The 17546-nt window shown below is 36.1% G+C and overlaps 1 pseudogene; it reads right to left on the reverse strand.

Annotated features, from left to right (window-relative positions):
- The window catches only part of LOC129784720 (otogelin-like), a 35705-nt pseudogene that overhangs the window by 11668 nt on the left and 6491 nt on the right, over positions 1-17546 (reverse strand).

Raw genomic sequence — 17546 nt, forward strand, 5'->3', positions numbered from 1 at the left:
CTCAAGATATTTATACCATCTGTTATAGAGCACCATAAACTAAGAGCAGCCCTAGTCAGCTTAAAGTGTACTCCATACCATCATGTAGATCTCCAAGCTCAGCCCAGGGCTGGTGTAGCTCTATTCATGTGGCACTGTGCAAGTACAGTTATATCCCTCATCGAGTAGGTATTTACTTGCTCTGCTTCCTACACATGAAGCCAGCTAAGATGACCCGGTGAAAATATTCCCTAAACAAATTGACAGGACAGTGTTTGTTACAGGTAGCTTAGCTAATGAGCAAAAGCAGTCTATCAGCTGGACCATTTGTTGTTGTTTTCCTTGAAGATGTTATGAAGAAGTAGGTGTCTTTTGCTCAACATTTTCAGAGAAATAAATTTATTCCTTTTTCTAACAACCATGGCTAGACAGAATATTAGTATTCAGTGATCAGCTTACAGAATAATGCTTCTGGGAAACAGCAGTCGGTCAGAGGATACTGCTCTTGACACCAAAGCACTAATAAGAAAAGTGAACAGGCTCTGATGACTGCCCCAATTACCAAGGTACTTCTATCATCACGTATTTATCAATTTCTTTTGAAATTCCACCCAAGAGCTTAAAAACTCATTTTTAACAGAAGATTTGTTTGACTTAGAAAATTATTTCAGTGAGTCACTTCTTACAAAGAAGCCTACTTTGGTGGCTCAACCACCCACAAGTACCTAAAAATCACTTCTGAAAAATGTTACCTTGAACCCTGTCTAAAGATTGTCATCTGTCAGAGAAGTTACTGAAAACAAGTGTGGTACGTACCACAAATTTCCTTTGGGCAGCAAGCGCTCTCTTCACTGACATGGACAATAACTTCCCCTTCTCTTTCACAGAGTGGGGATGGATCCTCGTTGCATTCATGTTCTACAGCAACAATGCTTCCATTTCCTAAACAGTTGTACATGCAACAGCTTCTCATGGACCCATTCCAGATCTCCCCAGCAGAGCGGGGTTGTCCTTTGTTATCTGTACATGCTGAGAGAAAAATCATTACATCCCTTCAACAAGTAGAGTGCAGGTTTCCTGCAAGCAACTATGAATTGCATAAAATTATCGCATAAGACTGCTGTGCAGCATTATGATCAAGGAATCCAAGAAAAGATGATGACCTTATAAACTCCAAATGAACAAATGCTTTGCTATGAGTGAAAATAAATAATGAGTACAAGGGAAAGAACCTGCCCATGCTGTTCCTTCCTGAGTACTCCAGGAAAGAAAGCCTGAGAGCTATGAAAGAATTACTATAATTTTTCCCTAACAGGAGTACATCAGCACTGGGTCTTGAATCCAAGTGAACTGAAAGCACAAACTGTGATAGCTTGAGATAAACTAGACTCTGCTGAAGAGAGCTGTACAAGATTCACACTTACTGAGGGCTGATACAGAACTTCAACATCACTTACACTGAGCTGCAGTTAATATTAGCACATCTGCAAACCACACTGTCCTGCTGCACTTACTACATTTTTCTTCTGGTATACAGCGGTCAGAGTCTGTTTTATGGAGAATAGTGCCATTTTTACACACACAGTCTTCCCTTAGATAGAAACAGGGAGAATCTTCGTTAAACCATTTATTCAAGCACATCTTAGCTTCACAGGGTTGCACACAAGGCTGGTATTCCTTGCCCTCAGGACAGCTCAGTGCTGCAAGTCATAAAAATAGGACATTGAGTATTGCTGTTATTCTTTCAGCATTTCATTGGATAAACAGTGAGTGTATCACAGAAAGCATGCATTTATATTTTTAACAGTACTTTAGGTAAGTAACTCATTCAGTCAAGATTAAAACTGATTCATGGAACTTTGACTAAAACAATACATCTTAGGATCTTGTTCCCTGATTTACTAATGATGTGATAGAACAAGGTGGTACTTAAAATAACAATAGAAAGAAATATATTTTTAACTCATCGCTAAATACTGCAGCAGTATAATGCCACATTGGGGTATAAAACATAGCTATTTGCTTAAAACAGTAATCAGATGTCCTCCATTTAATGCAGATGTTGTACTTGTTGCATAAAGCCACATATGCAGAAACAGCATCACACTCATAATTCCAAAAAAAAATACTGTTGATCCACATCTTCTCACAAGACTCCTGTGGTGACACCTAGGAACGTACTGTAATTGAGAATTAACAGTAAAAGAGTTTTCTATAATTAAAATAAATAATTAATTACAAGAAATAATACAGCTGCAAGGGAAAAAATCACAAGCAGTGTCTAAAGTAAAAAATACCATTTTGTTCAGAATACGCATTCTGCAAAATTAAACTGCCAGAATTTTGTATGCTCATTAGTAGGCACAGAACACTGTCCTAATGAAACTGTCACAGTACTTGCAAGAACTTTTACATTATAGCTCTGTCAGCTAAAAGTCAACGATCTCAGCTAAACATTGCTTCTATACCCTCCATAAATTCCTGCTGTGAACAAATTATTACCAAGTTTTCTGTTTCTGTGTCTATAGGACCCGATAGCCTACATTACTGGGTCTAAATGCAGTTGATGCAACCTATCTATTTCTGGTTTTGTTTGCATAAGCTTGTAACAAGGTGGAAAAGTCAGATTTTGTTTCATTCTGCCTGTTCACTACTGTGCTGCAGCCCAGCTGTCCCTGTGATTTCAGCAAATCTTCAAGCTGTCACTCATTTCTGCCATGAAGTTCATTAGACAGATGACTGTTATTATCCTTGTACAGTTGCTTCATGCCTGTGAAGCGCATAATACACTCCATCTACTCTGGCTCTGCCACCATCATGTATATGAAGGAAAACAAATTTCATAATGGATTAACCAGATTCTTGGCAATTTTGATGGTATGCCAGGTTTTGCTAAAAAACAGGAAAAGATGCAATTGCACTGTATCTGAGGCTGAGTCCTCCTGGGAATATATATGAAGAGGAATTCTGACTATTCAGATTCTTTTAATTATTTTTAAATGAGATATGTTAAAACAATTATGAAAAGCATCCTGCTACCCACTGGTGCTACTCTCTCCCCTTTCTTGATTCCAAACCCTTTACCACTGCTCCCTCCCATTAACTTTCTGTGGCAAATATCTATTAATCTTTTTTTTTTAAAAAAAAAAATCCTCTTTAACCCCTTCCTTTTAGAAGAACTCCCTCCATTTTTTTTCTACCTGGGGAGAGTGAGGAGAGGTCTTGGGAGTTTGAAGGAAGGGGCTCAGCTGCCTGCAGTACCTTTAACAGCATTTGTCTGTCATGAAAACCAGAGAGTAACACAACACAAACCAAGGTGTCTGGACACATCTATCTCTGAGAAAGAAAGGGCCGCTTGAGCAATTAATCCTGATTTTTAATTTAGTGGGAAAAGTAAGTCAGACCTCAAGAGATCTGGGGCTTTCTCATTTCCCATTCTAGGAAGCAGCTGGGCTACACTACCCACCTCTAGGGGTAGTTTGCGTGCTACAGCTATATCCCCATTAGAAAGTATGGTGTCCATAAACGGACTATAATGATTTCTGTGAGAAATGCTACCAAATTGTTAACATAATAGTGACTACATAACATTTGTTTCACTGGAAATTTCTTTAGTCCAATCAGTCTCAGACTGTATGCGTTGCTGTTGTAGGCAGCAGAAGCATGAGGCTTTCCATTCTAGTGACCAATGTCAAGCATAAAAATAATTTTTGGAATGTGTTGGTGTTGAGATGATGAATTGGTGTCTCTCCTTTGAGCTTTGCCTGCTGAATAATTTAAGAAGCAGCGCAATAGCACAGGGATCCGTACAGATGTGTTTTTACAATGGACAACATGTCAAAAGTATTAGAAGCCAACATGACAGACGTATTACACAACCCATCCAGCTGTAAACTCATGAAAATAAGAAAACATTACAAATGTACATATATATCTCACTCTTTTCTTAACTATGCACCTTTTATTTAATTTGCAATTGGAATTTCTCTGATCTTTGTACTCACTTTCTTGTGACAAGGGATGAAAATGCTTCTGTTTAACAGTTCCATACAGTATATGCAGTTATCTTCAGTACAGTTTCTTACTGGCCTCCTGGTTGTTACATCAAGTGATTTCTCAATTTCTCAACTCCTAATGAAGAGTTCAATTTCCTCCATATTTGTAATTATTGTCTTGATTTGCATTTTCAGGTCATCAGTAGGGTCTCCATTACACACTCCTGGAAACAGAGCATCATATTCAAAGCACAAACAAACATTCCACATTACTTCCTTTGGGAAAGAAAAGTGCACTTGATAAGGTAAGCTCAATCAGGCTCACCTGTGAGAATTAGTCAACTGAATTTATAAATGGAGCTCTATGTCCACTGCAGTTCCAGCTTTCTACTTGTGATTTTAGTTGTTGGCTCAATGGCTTAGCAAAACAAGCAGAACTAGGTCTAGAACTTTCCTTCTGTTCAAACAGAATACGGCAATTTATTTTAAACACTTTGTTTATATGCGTATATAAACCATATCTGAACTGTTTTGTTTGCTTTTAAAAGTAGAAGCGGTTTAAAAGATTATAAAAAGTTCATTTTCCTGTTCAATATAAGGTAGATTCTGTAAAATTACAATGCACCAGAAAATGAACATTTATGATAGAATAAAGTAACTCTAAAATGCCTGCTTACACATTTCTATGCAATTTATACTGGTAGAGTAATAAAAAGGCTACCAGGGAAGCCTAAAACATGCTAAATTTACTATCATTGTAATTTAAGTCTGGGACACTGCAGCACAGTTTTGGACACTAGATCCAACCTTAAGAGAACTGAATTTAGATTCACTATGCTCAGGGGATTTGGACCCTTCCCAAGAAACACCTTTTACCAGGATTTGCATAGCAATAAGCTGTCACTGCCATTTTCTCCCATAATCACTGAAATATACTGTCACTATCTGAACTTCTTCAGCAACCAGTTTTCCATTGAAAATTTTCCCCTTTACTTGACTTCAACAATATCCTTAAACACAGGCAGAGATCAGTAATTTTTTTAAAAGTTAATTAGATACAATGATCATTACTTGCTCTGCAAACTTTATTAGCAAGCAGTGCTTTGAAACAGAATTATTGATTCATTATATTAATTACTAGAATTTCAGAAGCCCACCTCAAATAGGATTGTCAGTGTAGCTAATGGGGCTTACAAGGAGAGCTATGAGGACAGCAGTTCACAGACAAAAAAGGGAGGTGTAAATTTTAAATGGAATACTATTAAATAAGAAAAAAATTTCCACCACAGCCTCACCACAAAGGTCTTCTGTCTTCATTAATGTGTTAGAGTAATCCATACTGTATATCTATGATGTCTGTAATGTGAGCCCACTTGATGCTAATTCCAGCTGGGGTATTAATGACATACATTGCACCAGTATCCTGAATACCGAGTCCTCCTTTTGAAAATGGTAATGACTGAATTACATAGTCCACTACTATCTAAAATAAACCAAATACATTTTAGGGATAAAAACAGGTTCCAAAGACGTATTTTATACATCTTTACATTTTATGGCAAAATATATTTTTTACAACCTCCACCACATATAATAACAGTCACAGTGCTTAAAGCACAGAGCTTTCCATCAGTGATATTTCCTATAACTGTAAAATAATTAGGCATGAGATAAAACAATGATACAGAAAGGCCTGTAATTAATGAAACAATAAATCTTATTTATCACATATTGTATGATAAAACAAAATAAAAACCCCACCCTCCCAATTATTCAAAATTATCTGTTCTAACCCGTTATTGACTAGCAGGAAAGGCACCCTAAGGATTTATCATGTCTTGGAACATTTCTGTTTGGTTCTAGGGTTTTTGAAAATATGGTCTCAACTATAAATGCTTTTGCAGCTTCTTTAAAATCTCAAAAGAACTTTGAAGAATCCTCTTGGCTAAATGACATAGAAGTGAAGCATGGTATCAGAAGTGTATATTTTTTTGCTTCTAGCATACCATGAATTACTGGGAACCTGAACTGCAAAAGTAATCCTAATCCTGTAGTACATCCATTATAAATCTAGTCTATTGCATTCTACAACAGAATAGCTCTCCAGCTATCTTTTAAGTGGGCACATGCTATATAGTGGTGATATATACTTACTTTGCTTGCTAAACGATTGGTAAGTACTTTATATGTGCATGTTGTTACATTTAATTTCTTAAAACAGAGTCCTGAAGTGCTTGCAGGGGGAACCTTGAAAGAAAAGTGACCAACAAGTTTAGTTACTATTGTTTTTCTAATACTGCACCAGTGCTATAAGGATTTTTTCCAATATGTGCAATATTAATGTATTTTATAATTAGTAAAAGAAAAAAGTACTCACTAGATTTCTTATTGAATTTGCACTCTGGAAAACATGAAAAATAGATTAAAAGTGCAATGATAACTAGGGGCATTCTTATTTAGCAAAAATAAGTTGCCTGTTTTCTTTGTGTTTGAAGTTCTTCTACAATCAGCTTCATAATTAAACTAATATAGCATATTTGTTATAAATAATAAAAAATACACATTTCCCTGCTAATGTAGTGCAACTTTCTATGAACTCTTTCTGGAAACTTGATTTACTTGTTAAAGATTTAAATCAAAGGGGGTAATGTGGAAAATAACACAGAAAAGATAACACAATGTCCTGAACAAGTTGAATTAAAAATACATAGAAATACAATGGTCATGCCAATAAAATCCCCTGCCTTAACTTTGATATCACTGCTATTTTACCAAGGCATCTTTCTGCACAAGATTGCAGCTCATATATACCATACCTCAGCTGGCTTTTAACTAAACAGCTTTACCATTGAGAGCAACTCATTACCGGCATTGGAAGATTCAGCATATGCCACAAAGCCCTTCCAAAAACTTTTTTAAAGAACTACAGGTACAGACTTCTAAATGTGAGCTGCGTTCACACCTTTAGACTGCAACCAAAAAACAGTGAAGAGAGCAATTTAAAAGAAAACCTCTAAAACAGTGTAAGACTCAGGACTTAAAAATCAAGTGTGCAGTTGCCCAGCGAGAGTAGATAGAAGATCAAATAGGGGTGGGAAGGAAAAAGCCCGATGAAGATCCTCATCAGGAACTTTACCCGCAAACCAGAGATGGAAATACAATCCAATTGTTCAAGGGCTACATAAATTAGAACTATGGACAATGTAAAGGAAATGTATGTACAGATTCTAAGGATGAGACTAAACTGGCAGTCTAAAAATAAAGTGGCTGGATCCCCACTGTAGGCAATACAGAGAGTTAGACAACTACAAAGAACAACTTGTCACACTAATCCCGAACTCATTAGTACCTTCCTAAAATGACTACAAAATACTTTTGTGACTATTCAAAATATTTTAGTATTTTAACCATATTTTAAAGTACAAATTCAAGTCCTCGAGAAGATTTGTGGGTGGAGAGCCTGAAAGAAGACATGCAGATTCAGAAGTTGTGTCACCCTTGACAATTTAAAAGGAACCTGCATTTTAATTTCCTTATAACATAATATAACAATTACTATTTAAACTGAGATATTTTTTTTTATCTACGCAGCATGATTAATCATGGTCCCTGAAAATTAAGTAACTTGACATTTTTCAATGGGTATGGCTTCTACTGGAAAGTTCTAAGTGACATTTTTGCAGAATTTCATACCTATAACACAAAAATATTAAGAAACTTAAAATTATTGTGGAAATGCAAGAATCTTACCTGATTAGCAGGACATTTTTCAACACGAGCAACAATAATTTATGCTGGTAACTTAACTAAAATGTAGGAAGCCATATTACAGAGGGCTATGTTGTTTCCATCAAATGTAATAACACTCAGTTCAGACAGTACAGAACATTAACCTAAAAAAGAGCTGTCATTTAATGAGGTTACCACAGAACTGAATACTGGGCATTAATAAAAACTTGCATTTTTAGCAATATTTGCTTTTATACATACATTCATTTATACATTGATGACCCTGTTCTGCAGACAGCTTACTGAGCTGTAAGCAGAAGCAAGTATCTTACGTTACTCAGTGGAAATACTTTTAACCTACTGCTATGTGCCCAGCATAGGGGGGAAAGCTTAAATTGTTGAAAATTTTCACTAAGTCAGTGTTTTACAGGCAAGTTCAATGAATCTGTACATTGTGAGATAAAATATATGCATTGAAATAGGCATATTTTTGAGATACTGGTAACGAGAGACCAATCTGTCTTATCTTGAGGCAAATATTTTAAAGTGAGATATATTGGTGTCAATAATGATACAAAGTTTTTAAGCTGACTGCTCTTTGGCCCTTTTGTTCCCTTTGCAGACAGTCACCTGCTGATTCCAGCAGTTTCCAAGTATGAGTAAAAACTGTAGTTAGATCTAACTGAAATTTGGGGCTTCTGTCTTTCAGAAAATGCCAGTATTTAATTTTTTCTTCACAAAATGTTGAAATCTCAACATTTCAACAATAGAAATTCTGAAAAGTCTCAGCTGGAAAATGTTGATGTTCATGTTGCAGATTTCATTTCAATGTTTTTATTAAAAATAAATTATTTTTACTCTCTTGAATGTTAATTCAAAGATACCAAAGTGTTCAGTATATTTCATTCTGTTTTGTTGATAAACAGCTCTTTTAAATTCTTTCCAGTATTCAACCTCATAGTCCCACTGTAATAAACCCTTAATTTGTTACTCGAAATTTACAGATCAAGGCTCTAGGTTGTATTTAAAAATAAAAGAGTGACTTACAGGGACATTCCCATTCTGGAAACAGCTACCAGTGTTAACTTGAACTGGCATTCCTCAAAATCCACAGTCTGACTTCTGGCACATCTTTAGGGCAGTTCCTTGAAAGGTTGTATAGCATCCAACCCATATTAACACACACATATTGGCTACATTTGTTGACAGGTTCAAGGTATCTTGGCTATCATATATGGAAAAAACAACCAGAATCAACTTTACATTTATTGCCCTTATGAAGTCCAAGCGCTTACATGTTCATCACCCTGCTCTGAGACAGAATCACCAAATCTATGTGACCTCTCATCAGTTATTTTGGAATCAATTGCTTGCATGTGGTTGTAACAGGTGGCAGTGACATCCATTCACCCACAACCTTCCTGTTCCATCTAGCTTTGGCGGAATACCCTATGTACAGCATTACGCATTGAGGCTACATGTTATATTCAGTAATAATCTGAAGCATTTTAAGAAATACAGAATCATCCATCATTTTAAACACAATGACACAGAAACAAACGGAAAAAAAGGAAGATGGGGTGAGATTATGCAGAAATCCAAAAATTCCATGGACTATGGTTTTTTCTACACCTCAAATATCTTTCGCTATCTAGAATCAGCACATAGCATTAAAAGGTGTTTTTTTGGCAAAGCAATACATCCAGGTTGCAAAATGTACCAGGGCAGTATAAGAGCAGTGATACAGAAATCCTCTAAGAATAACTGAGTATTTTAAAATATACAAAGAAACAAAAGTAGTAGATATTTAAAATATCCAGTATTACACACATACCATAACAGAATGTATGGAAAACAATATGTATTTTAACACATAGGGGCAAGTAAAACTGATCATACCACACATTCAGAAGATGTAGACATCAGCGCATGCATCATTGTATCAAAGGAAGCCTTGTCAGCTACAGCTGTAGTTCTTTCTGTGCTTACCAGAGAAGTTTGTGTTTCCACAGACTCTGAAGAGGAAGGCAGAACCATTCCACCACTAGAATGAGATAAATCTGTTATAGTTCTGGTCTGCAGTTCTGTGGGCTCTGATAAACTGAAATAAGGTTTAATGGTTTTCTGTGTTGCGATTTTGGACCAATCTGATGCTGTTACATCCGGGACTCCAGAAAGAGATTTTTTACTGAGGTGGTATTTCTTGAAAAAGCCACAGTCTGAACTGCAGTTACTGTCAAATAAGGCAAGGAAGACTTCTCAGTTATGGTTGACTTTGTCTTGGTATCATTTCTCTCCTCATGTGAAGTCTGACCACTTCCAAAATTATCCACAGTTCTTTCAAATGAGGTTGCATATTTAACTTCTGAAGCTGTAAATGAGGTACTCTTCATCTGTGACAATGGACTTGTAGTACAAATTGTTTTCATGATCATAATTTTGGGAGTTTCTTTGGCATTCTGTGAAGCTTGAGTCACTGCAGATGTAAATAAAGATTTGTGTGACACATGCACAGGTGTTCCTATGGTGGTAGGAACTGAAGCCATATAAAACTCCAAATCGGCAACAAAAGAATCAGTAGTTTTTGTAGTAATCCTAGAGGCCGTAGTAGTGCCAGAAGCAACTAGTAAACTGGCTGGAGAGTAGGTGGTGTTTTCGCAAAATATAAGATGATTTTAAGGATGTAGTGTTCACTGTTGTGTTCGTGATCAATGTTGTAGTGGATTCAGTGATGATTCCAGCTGATATGGCTGATATCGTTCCATCTTCTTCTGAAGAACTTACCGAAGAACTCTGTTTTCCTAGAGAAACAGTAGAGATATGAGTGGTCTTAGGAGGAGGTGGGGACATAGAGACCCCACTGCACTGGCTTTCTAAAGTGGCTTCAGGAGCCGTAGGCATTAGTAAAGAGGGCATTACAGTAGATATCTTTAGCACTGCTGAAAGGCTTGTAGAAGGGTTTAAAGTGAATGTAGGAAAATGTATAGAAGAAGTTGGAAAGTCTGTAACTGGACTTTTTGAAGTTCCTTGTGTATCTAGAGATGAAACTGATGTTTGGGTAGCAGTTATATTTTGTGTTAATGATGGTATCCTACTGACTATGGGAATCAATGAAGAACTTGTAATATACGATGTCACGTAAGATGGTACTGATGTTGATAATGCGATTGTAAATAAAGATGACAACTTTGTAAGAGAAGGATCTTTGGGAATGAAAATGCCTGAACTTTGTGCCACAGAGTCAGTTTTCAATTCCGCGTGTGAACTGCTTGGGTACTCTAATTTCTGAAGTGGTTATTAATGTGGCATTTAGAGGTAATGCCAGTGTCCTAAGGGGGAAGACTGTAGCCATAATGGATTTCATTGGCTTTTTAGAAATAGTTGACATTGAAACAAAATCAGTGTGCATTATGTATTTATTTCTGTCGAAGCTTTCCTTGATACAGACATATCAGAGAGTGCTGGATTGACTAGAAGAGTGGAAGCAGCAGAAAGTATTTTTTTTGGAGGCAACAGTGACATCTGCCATAGCTTTGGGCTTCAGGGAGGTAGTCAGAGAATGCACTGGTATAGATATGCACTGTATGTTACAGAAGGACTCAAAGAAGTGTTTATAGGGATTTGGGAAGCAGCTTGAGGTGAAAATACACTCCTTATGGCAGAGCGGCAGAAACACTGCCTTTTACTAATGGAGATGTCTGCTTGGGAACAGTCACTGGAATTTCTACTGAAGATAAAAATGGCTTTGGAGAAAAACTAGCTAAAGAACTTGCATTTAATGATATCAGAGAAGTTTTAGACAAGAGTTTGGCTGTTTCAAAATATGAAACTGTGATTAATTGAGGAAACCTTGTCTCCAAGCTTGCAAATCTAGTAGTCATAGGAATATGAGGAGCAGTTGAAGTCAGTGCAGGAAAGGGTGCTGGGCGAACTGCAGTTTGATCAACACCAGACCTAGTTCTAACAGACAAACTAGATATAGGAGAAGTAGATGTGCTTAGTGTCAGCTGCGAACCTAAGAGAAATACAAGTCTTGTGACAGTTGCTCTGCCAGCCAGCAAAGCAGGCAAAGACACTTCAGAGGATACTGCTGCTCCCTTAGAATGACTTACTGAAGGACTCCTACTCTTCCCAATCCCTGAGGGCAGCTCAGAAGTAACAAAAGATCACTTGGAGATTAAAGTCGTTAATGCTGAGTTAGGGGGAACAGTTCCTGAGTGGTTAACGTTTCGAGTGGAAATGGATCTGCCACTAGGGATGTGGGTGTTAATAATGCAGAACGTGTTGGAATAGGACTTGCACAAAGCAGGGTTGTTGGAGTTGCTGTTGTAATGGGTAAAGTTACAGATGCGGTAGAACTGACAGTATGTGATGTGACTGCTGGTACTTGAAGAGCAGTTGGAAAATCTGTTGAAGAGATGAGTTTGGAAAGGACAGTAGGGCTGGCTGTGCTGTGAAGTACATCAGAAGGCTCCACTGTACTTGGTAATGAAAATGTTGAATAGGCGGCAGCATTAGATGCTTCCAATGACTAAAAGTCTGTAATGGCCTCTGCCCTTATATTCATTCCCCTTAAAGTTGTGTTTGCCTTCACAGTTACTTTGTCTGTCACACTGGTATGAGTTGACTGAGTCCCTGAAGTAACAAATAAAGGAGGTGTCTGAGGAAATCTCTCCGTAGTAGCACCCGTGTGAGAAATTAACAATGAAGGTTTTGTTCCAACTGCTGATTCTGTAGGTGTCACAGGTATGCCTGAAAGGAAAAATGCATGTTTCACTGTCTTTTATGGATTATTGGTAAAGCAAAATAGCAACATCTATCTCTGCTCAAAAGCCACTGAAATATTAGCAAATCAGAGCATCATTTTGCTGAGAAGATAACTTGCCAATGGTTCTAGGTTCACCTGAGGACTTTGAGGAACTCAACTGACTCAAGAAGTTTTCTAATTTTCTTTGTAAATGCAGTAGCTGATTTTTTATTATCAGTGAAGCCTTTGATTTTGCAAAGCAGTTTTGAAAAAACATGGGTATTCCATGGAAAATTTAGTAAATCCAAAATAGTAAAATATTTGGAATAAATATATTTTTGGAAGGTAGTATACTATATGAGATAACTTTGTACTAGCAAATATCAAGCATAATGAATTTAATTCAAAACTTGTAAAGTAAAATAAGAGACAGAATTAAAATTTAATTGCTATGTTAAGAATATTATATCGCCAAAATAAGCAAATTATATGCTAACTTCACTCATCAAAAACTACCAAATAGATGCCCTGAATTTGTTAGTGGTAGCTTATCAACTGAAAAGTCTGAACTTCTCACCACAAAAGTATTTCTTCCATTTGGGATCTTTTTCTCATATACATATGATATGCTAGCAGTATATAGTTAAATATAGTTGTGGTGAGTATAACACTATCACAAAAGGTTATGTTTAACACACTATTAGACAAATTAAAGAATTCAACTTTAGAAATGGCTTGATTGGATGTAGGAGATGTATTTTGGATGACTGGAAATCGAGTCTATGTCCTACAGAGACATTCTTCAAAAGAAGGAAGTTCTGGTAAAACATTTAATAAAAAAACATCAATGTACATTTGATTAAAATATTTCCTGAGATCTCTAGAGTGATTTCTAGGATTAGACCAATATAATAAAATATACTTACAGTCTCCTGGATAAACACATTTAAGCGCGACCTCATCAAGGATCATGTTTTTGGGACAGTATGGCAAGCATCCATCAAGCCTTTAAAATATTGTATAGTTAGTTCTAAAACCATGGTAGAAATAATCTTAAATTATTTTACTCTGGAAAAATGAAACATTTGAATGTCTTTCCCCATCAGAGTTCCGAGAACTTACCCGTGTAATGGTGAAGACAGCATTTTGAGGCATTTTTTAAGGCCAAAAAGACATTGAACAGCACAATTCTGTTTCTAAATTGTTAATCAGTTTTTCACATGGGCTGACAAACATGATAACTTTGGACTATTCTGCTTCCACAACCAGGTGGAAGCTTAGATTCCTAAGCAGAAAGGTTTTCCATCGGATGAAGAACTCCACAAGACTTCTGTTTTACCCAAATATGTTCATTTGAGATGTTAAAATACTTAGACTGACTCCATAGAAAGTCTCATTCTTGTGCACTTTCAGCATAGGAGAATGTAGACAAGTCCATCAATTCCATTACTTTTCATTTTTAGGAGATTTTTAATAAGAAAATCATGATATGAACAACCACTATGCCCATATGGAAAAAAGCTAGGAATACCAACAGAGAAAATTAGCAATATTACTAACATTCCCAATCATAAACTGCATATGCCTAGGGAGGTAGCCTGAAATTTAAAATACAATTTTCCACTCAATTTCATGCCTTGAGTTTTTAGGTATATTTTCTTTTAGTTTGTTGTGGTTCCATAGCTGCCAAAGATCTGGGGAGGCAGGAAATCTTGTTACTAAGTAACAAGATAACATCAGCCCTGTGAAATCCCTCACGGTCATACCAATGAGCATCTCTTAGTGTAAAGTCCCTTCCTCTTACAGGAGAGGGCCTGGTCCACTCTTACCATTCCTACAGGTTTTGATCTCTGTCATATAAACACCAGAAGGATAGTAATTTACAGCATCATGGGATGCTGATGTAGGATGTGAATATCAATCCATAGAAGGGAATAGCCTTCATTTAATTTAATAGCTTTCTACTTAACAACTACCAGAAGCTAATCCCCTGAGCTAAATGCAAACCCTCTTATTCTTCTGTTGGAAGATCACATGTAAACAGGAATGTATACTGTGGGAAATGAGAGGCTTGTTACAGACATTTTCACGTAACTTCTGAGAGTTGCTTACAAGAGTGATACTGAAATTTGAATGAGTGAAAAGGAATGGATATCGCAGCTGCAGTAATTTTCAGAACCCATATGGTACACATTAAAAAAAATTACAGTAGCAATATGAGCTTAATTTTACTTACAGGGGAAGGAATTTACATGCTATTCCTTCAAGATCACTGCATGTTTCAACACAAGGGTTAGCATAAGATTCATATCACCATTCACACGCTCTTCTATAAGGCACAGATGCACTGAGTTCTGAGAAAGAAGGAAAAGGTATTATTTATTGATTGTGTAGTCAAAAAGCTATAAATTTGTAGCTGTTTCTATAATGTACATTGGGGTTTTCCAAAAAATGAAAAAATATCAACTAAGTACAGAAATTCTTGAGAACTTTCAAATAGATGAGGTTTTGTTCATTTTCAGTTTGAAGTATTTAAAATTCAATCAAGCTAAAAGACACTGAAGCTCCAAAGATACAAACAGCTACTCACTGACTGTATATTCTGTTTAAAAACCATAAAATCAGTAAAACCTGGTGAAGGTACTGCTGATTGCAGAAGCAATACAGTTATCCCGTTCATTTAAAAGAACAGCTATCTATAGCTCACTAACAAAACATTAACACACATCTTTCTGTGACATGCCACATTAATTTTGAAAGAGTAAAGCAATGAAAATATGTTTCAAAGATAAAGTGATCATCATAGCTGCAAAACTTAGGAAATAATAGCATTTGGAGGCAGAATGGAAGACAAAGACAGAATAATCATTTTAAATAGGATGAAAAGTAGTTACTATTACTGATGAAAGACAAGTGCTCTGAAGGCAAGCAGAAAAAAAACGTACTTATCCCTGGGCATTATGCAAAATTTACCTTCAATACTAAAGCTACTCAAACATTTGAATTCTTCTGAATCATCATACTTTGCCACTTTAACACCGGATGAGGTAAGAATGATGAAAAAGCCTTTTTTACTGTGCAGTTCGAAGGCACTGAGCCCTGGACTCCAGAGACCTTGGTGGTGGAAGAAGGTGGCCTATCTCCGAAAGGAGGCACTTGCCTGCCACTGTTCCGACCCAACGGTTTCATTGTCGTATAAGTACAGAAAGTAGTTTGGACTTTCAGCAGATTCAAGGGAAACGAGAGAGCTTCCACAGAAGAAGAAAAAAAAAAAGTAAGATTTTCAGAGAAAACAACTTAAAAGTGAGATTAAAATCTATATGTTGGCTGTTAAGTGGCTCCTTTTATAGAAATGCTTTTCTCCAAAAAAAAATATTCAGCTTTATGTAACACAAAAAAAGTTAGAAATGCAGAGTCTAAAGGAGACCTCAAATGATCACATATTCCAGGGCCACCAGACAGCTAATCAGTCAGATCAAAACTACATTCAGCTTACTGCTACCAGCCTTCAAAATGATTCATAAGCAGTCTCAAACTGGAAGGTTTTTATCAAAGTTGGACAATTGTCTGATAGTTCAGCTGTACCAAAATTCCATTAGCAAATAACATCATGCATATATTTTAAGAGCATGCTTGACTTCACCTTGAGATCAGGCTTTTTTTACCTACATTCATATTGAGCAATACAGTAAGAAAATCTGTGGCCAAATGAAAGATTCGACCATCTATTTGCTCTACCCACGCCAGAAATCAAAGGTGAAGAAAATTCTCTGAAAGTTTAAGAACTTGGACAGAGACTGACTTTATATTTGGTTTTCCAATTGAACAAAATCTTGAAGTGTCTTTAATCTAGATGAATACTATCTCATTCCTTACAGATGTGAAAACTACATGTGTAATGATATCATGATGTACTGATATAATGAATGTTTTACTTCCACTTTACATCAGCTGGAGAATTGACAAGACTGAATTAATTCTTCTGTTCCATATACTTTCTTATTTCAAAATCATATCTAAAACCCTAATTTCTCTACTGCAAAACTGTCAACTGTGAATATAGTTTCAAATCTTACCGTGAAGACAGCCTTTCTCTATGTTGATTTTTGAGGGTATGGGATTTTTTCAACTAATTAAAATCCATGAGAAAGCATTGACAAAATCTGTATTGATTTAATTGGCACAAACCCAATGCATATGAAGACAGGAATATATATGAAGAAGGAAAAATACTTATTTATTTTTGGTTGCATACTTTGGATCAGTCTCTGGTGAGTGAAACATAGAGCTTAAGAATAACTGTTCACCTAAGAAACTCCCTTCTACATTGTATAGAGACGCTGCTCACTAACAATGCAGGAGACAGATTGGTTGTTCTAAGTTGCACATATTATAGTCCACTGAAAGTCACAATAAAGAGGAAAAGATAAAGTAGAAGTGATTTTACTGGAGACAAAAATATCCTGCATTTACCTTCAGTGTTGATATTTGCTAGATACACAATTTTTCAGTTTCCAGTTATAAAAACTCATTTTTTTTTCACAAAGGAACACTTGTATTTTGCAATAATTCAAAAGCAATCTTTGAAAAGTCAACTTTAAAGCTGACAGTGGGGTTTTCCAATATTTTTTAAAAAAAATCAAAAAATCAGTATTCCTCCTCAATTTTTAAATTGGCCACTTAATCCTCACCAATTCTAATAATTAAAAATATAGAGACTACTTTAGAAGATGCAGGAAAAATAATTCATATAGTTTGAAAAATATGAATTGCCATTAGCAAAATTGTTGAAAACACTTACATAAATCTTTATCTTTGAAAAGACCTGGAGTAATCATGAAACTGAAAAATACATTTTCATATGCTCCAGTTCTAGGCAGAGGAAATATCCTTCTACTGGACACATTGGCTCCTATAATTGTGTTGTTCTCTCCATAACTTGCTAAAATATAGGGTCCTTCATCAAGACTTAAAGGAAAAAATCAAAGAGAAAAAGAAAAATCCTCCTTGCATAACATATAAAACTTAAATCTTTGTTGACATAATATATTGCCTTAAATATTTCACCATACCTGGAATCAAATCCGTTTGGAACT

Source organism: Falco peregrinus, chromosome 6 (genome assembly GCF_023634155.1).
Source record: "Falco peregrinus isolate bFalPer1 chromosome 6, bFalPer1.pri, whole genome shotgun sequence".
NCBI lineage: Eukaryota > Metazoa > Chordata > Aves > Falconiformes > Falconidae > Falco > Falco peregrinus.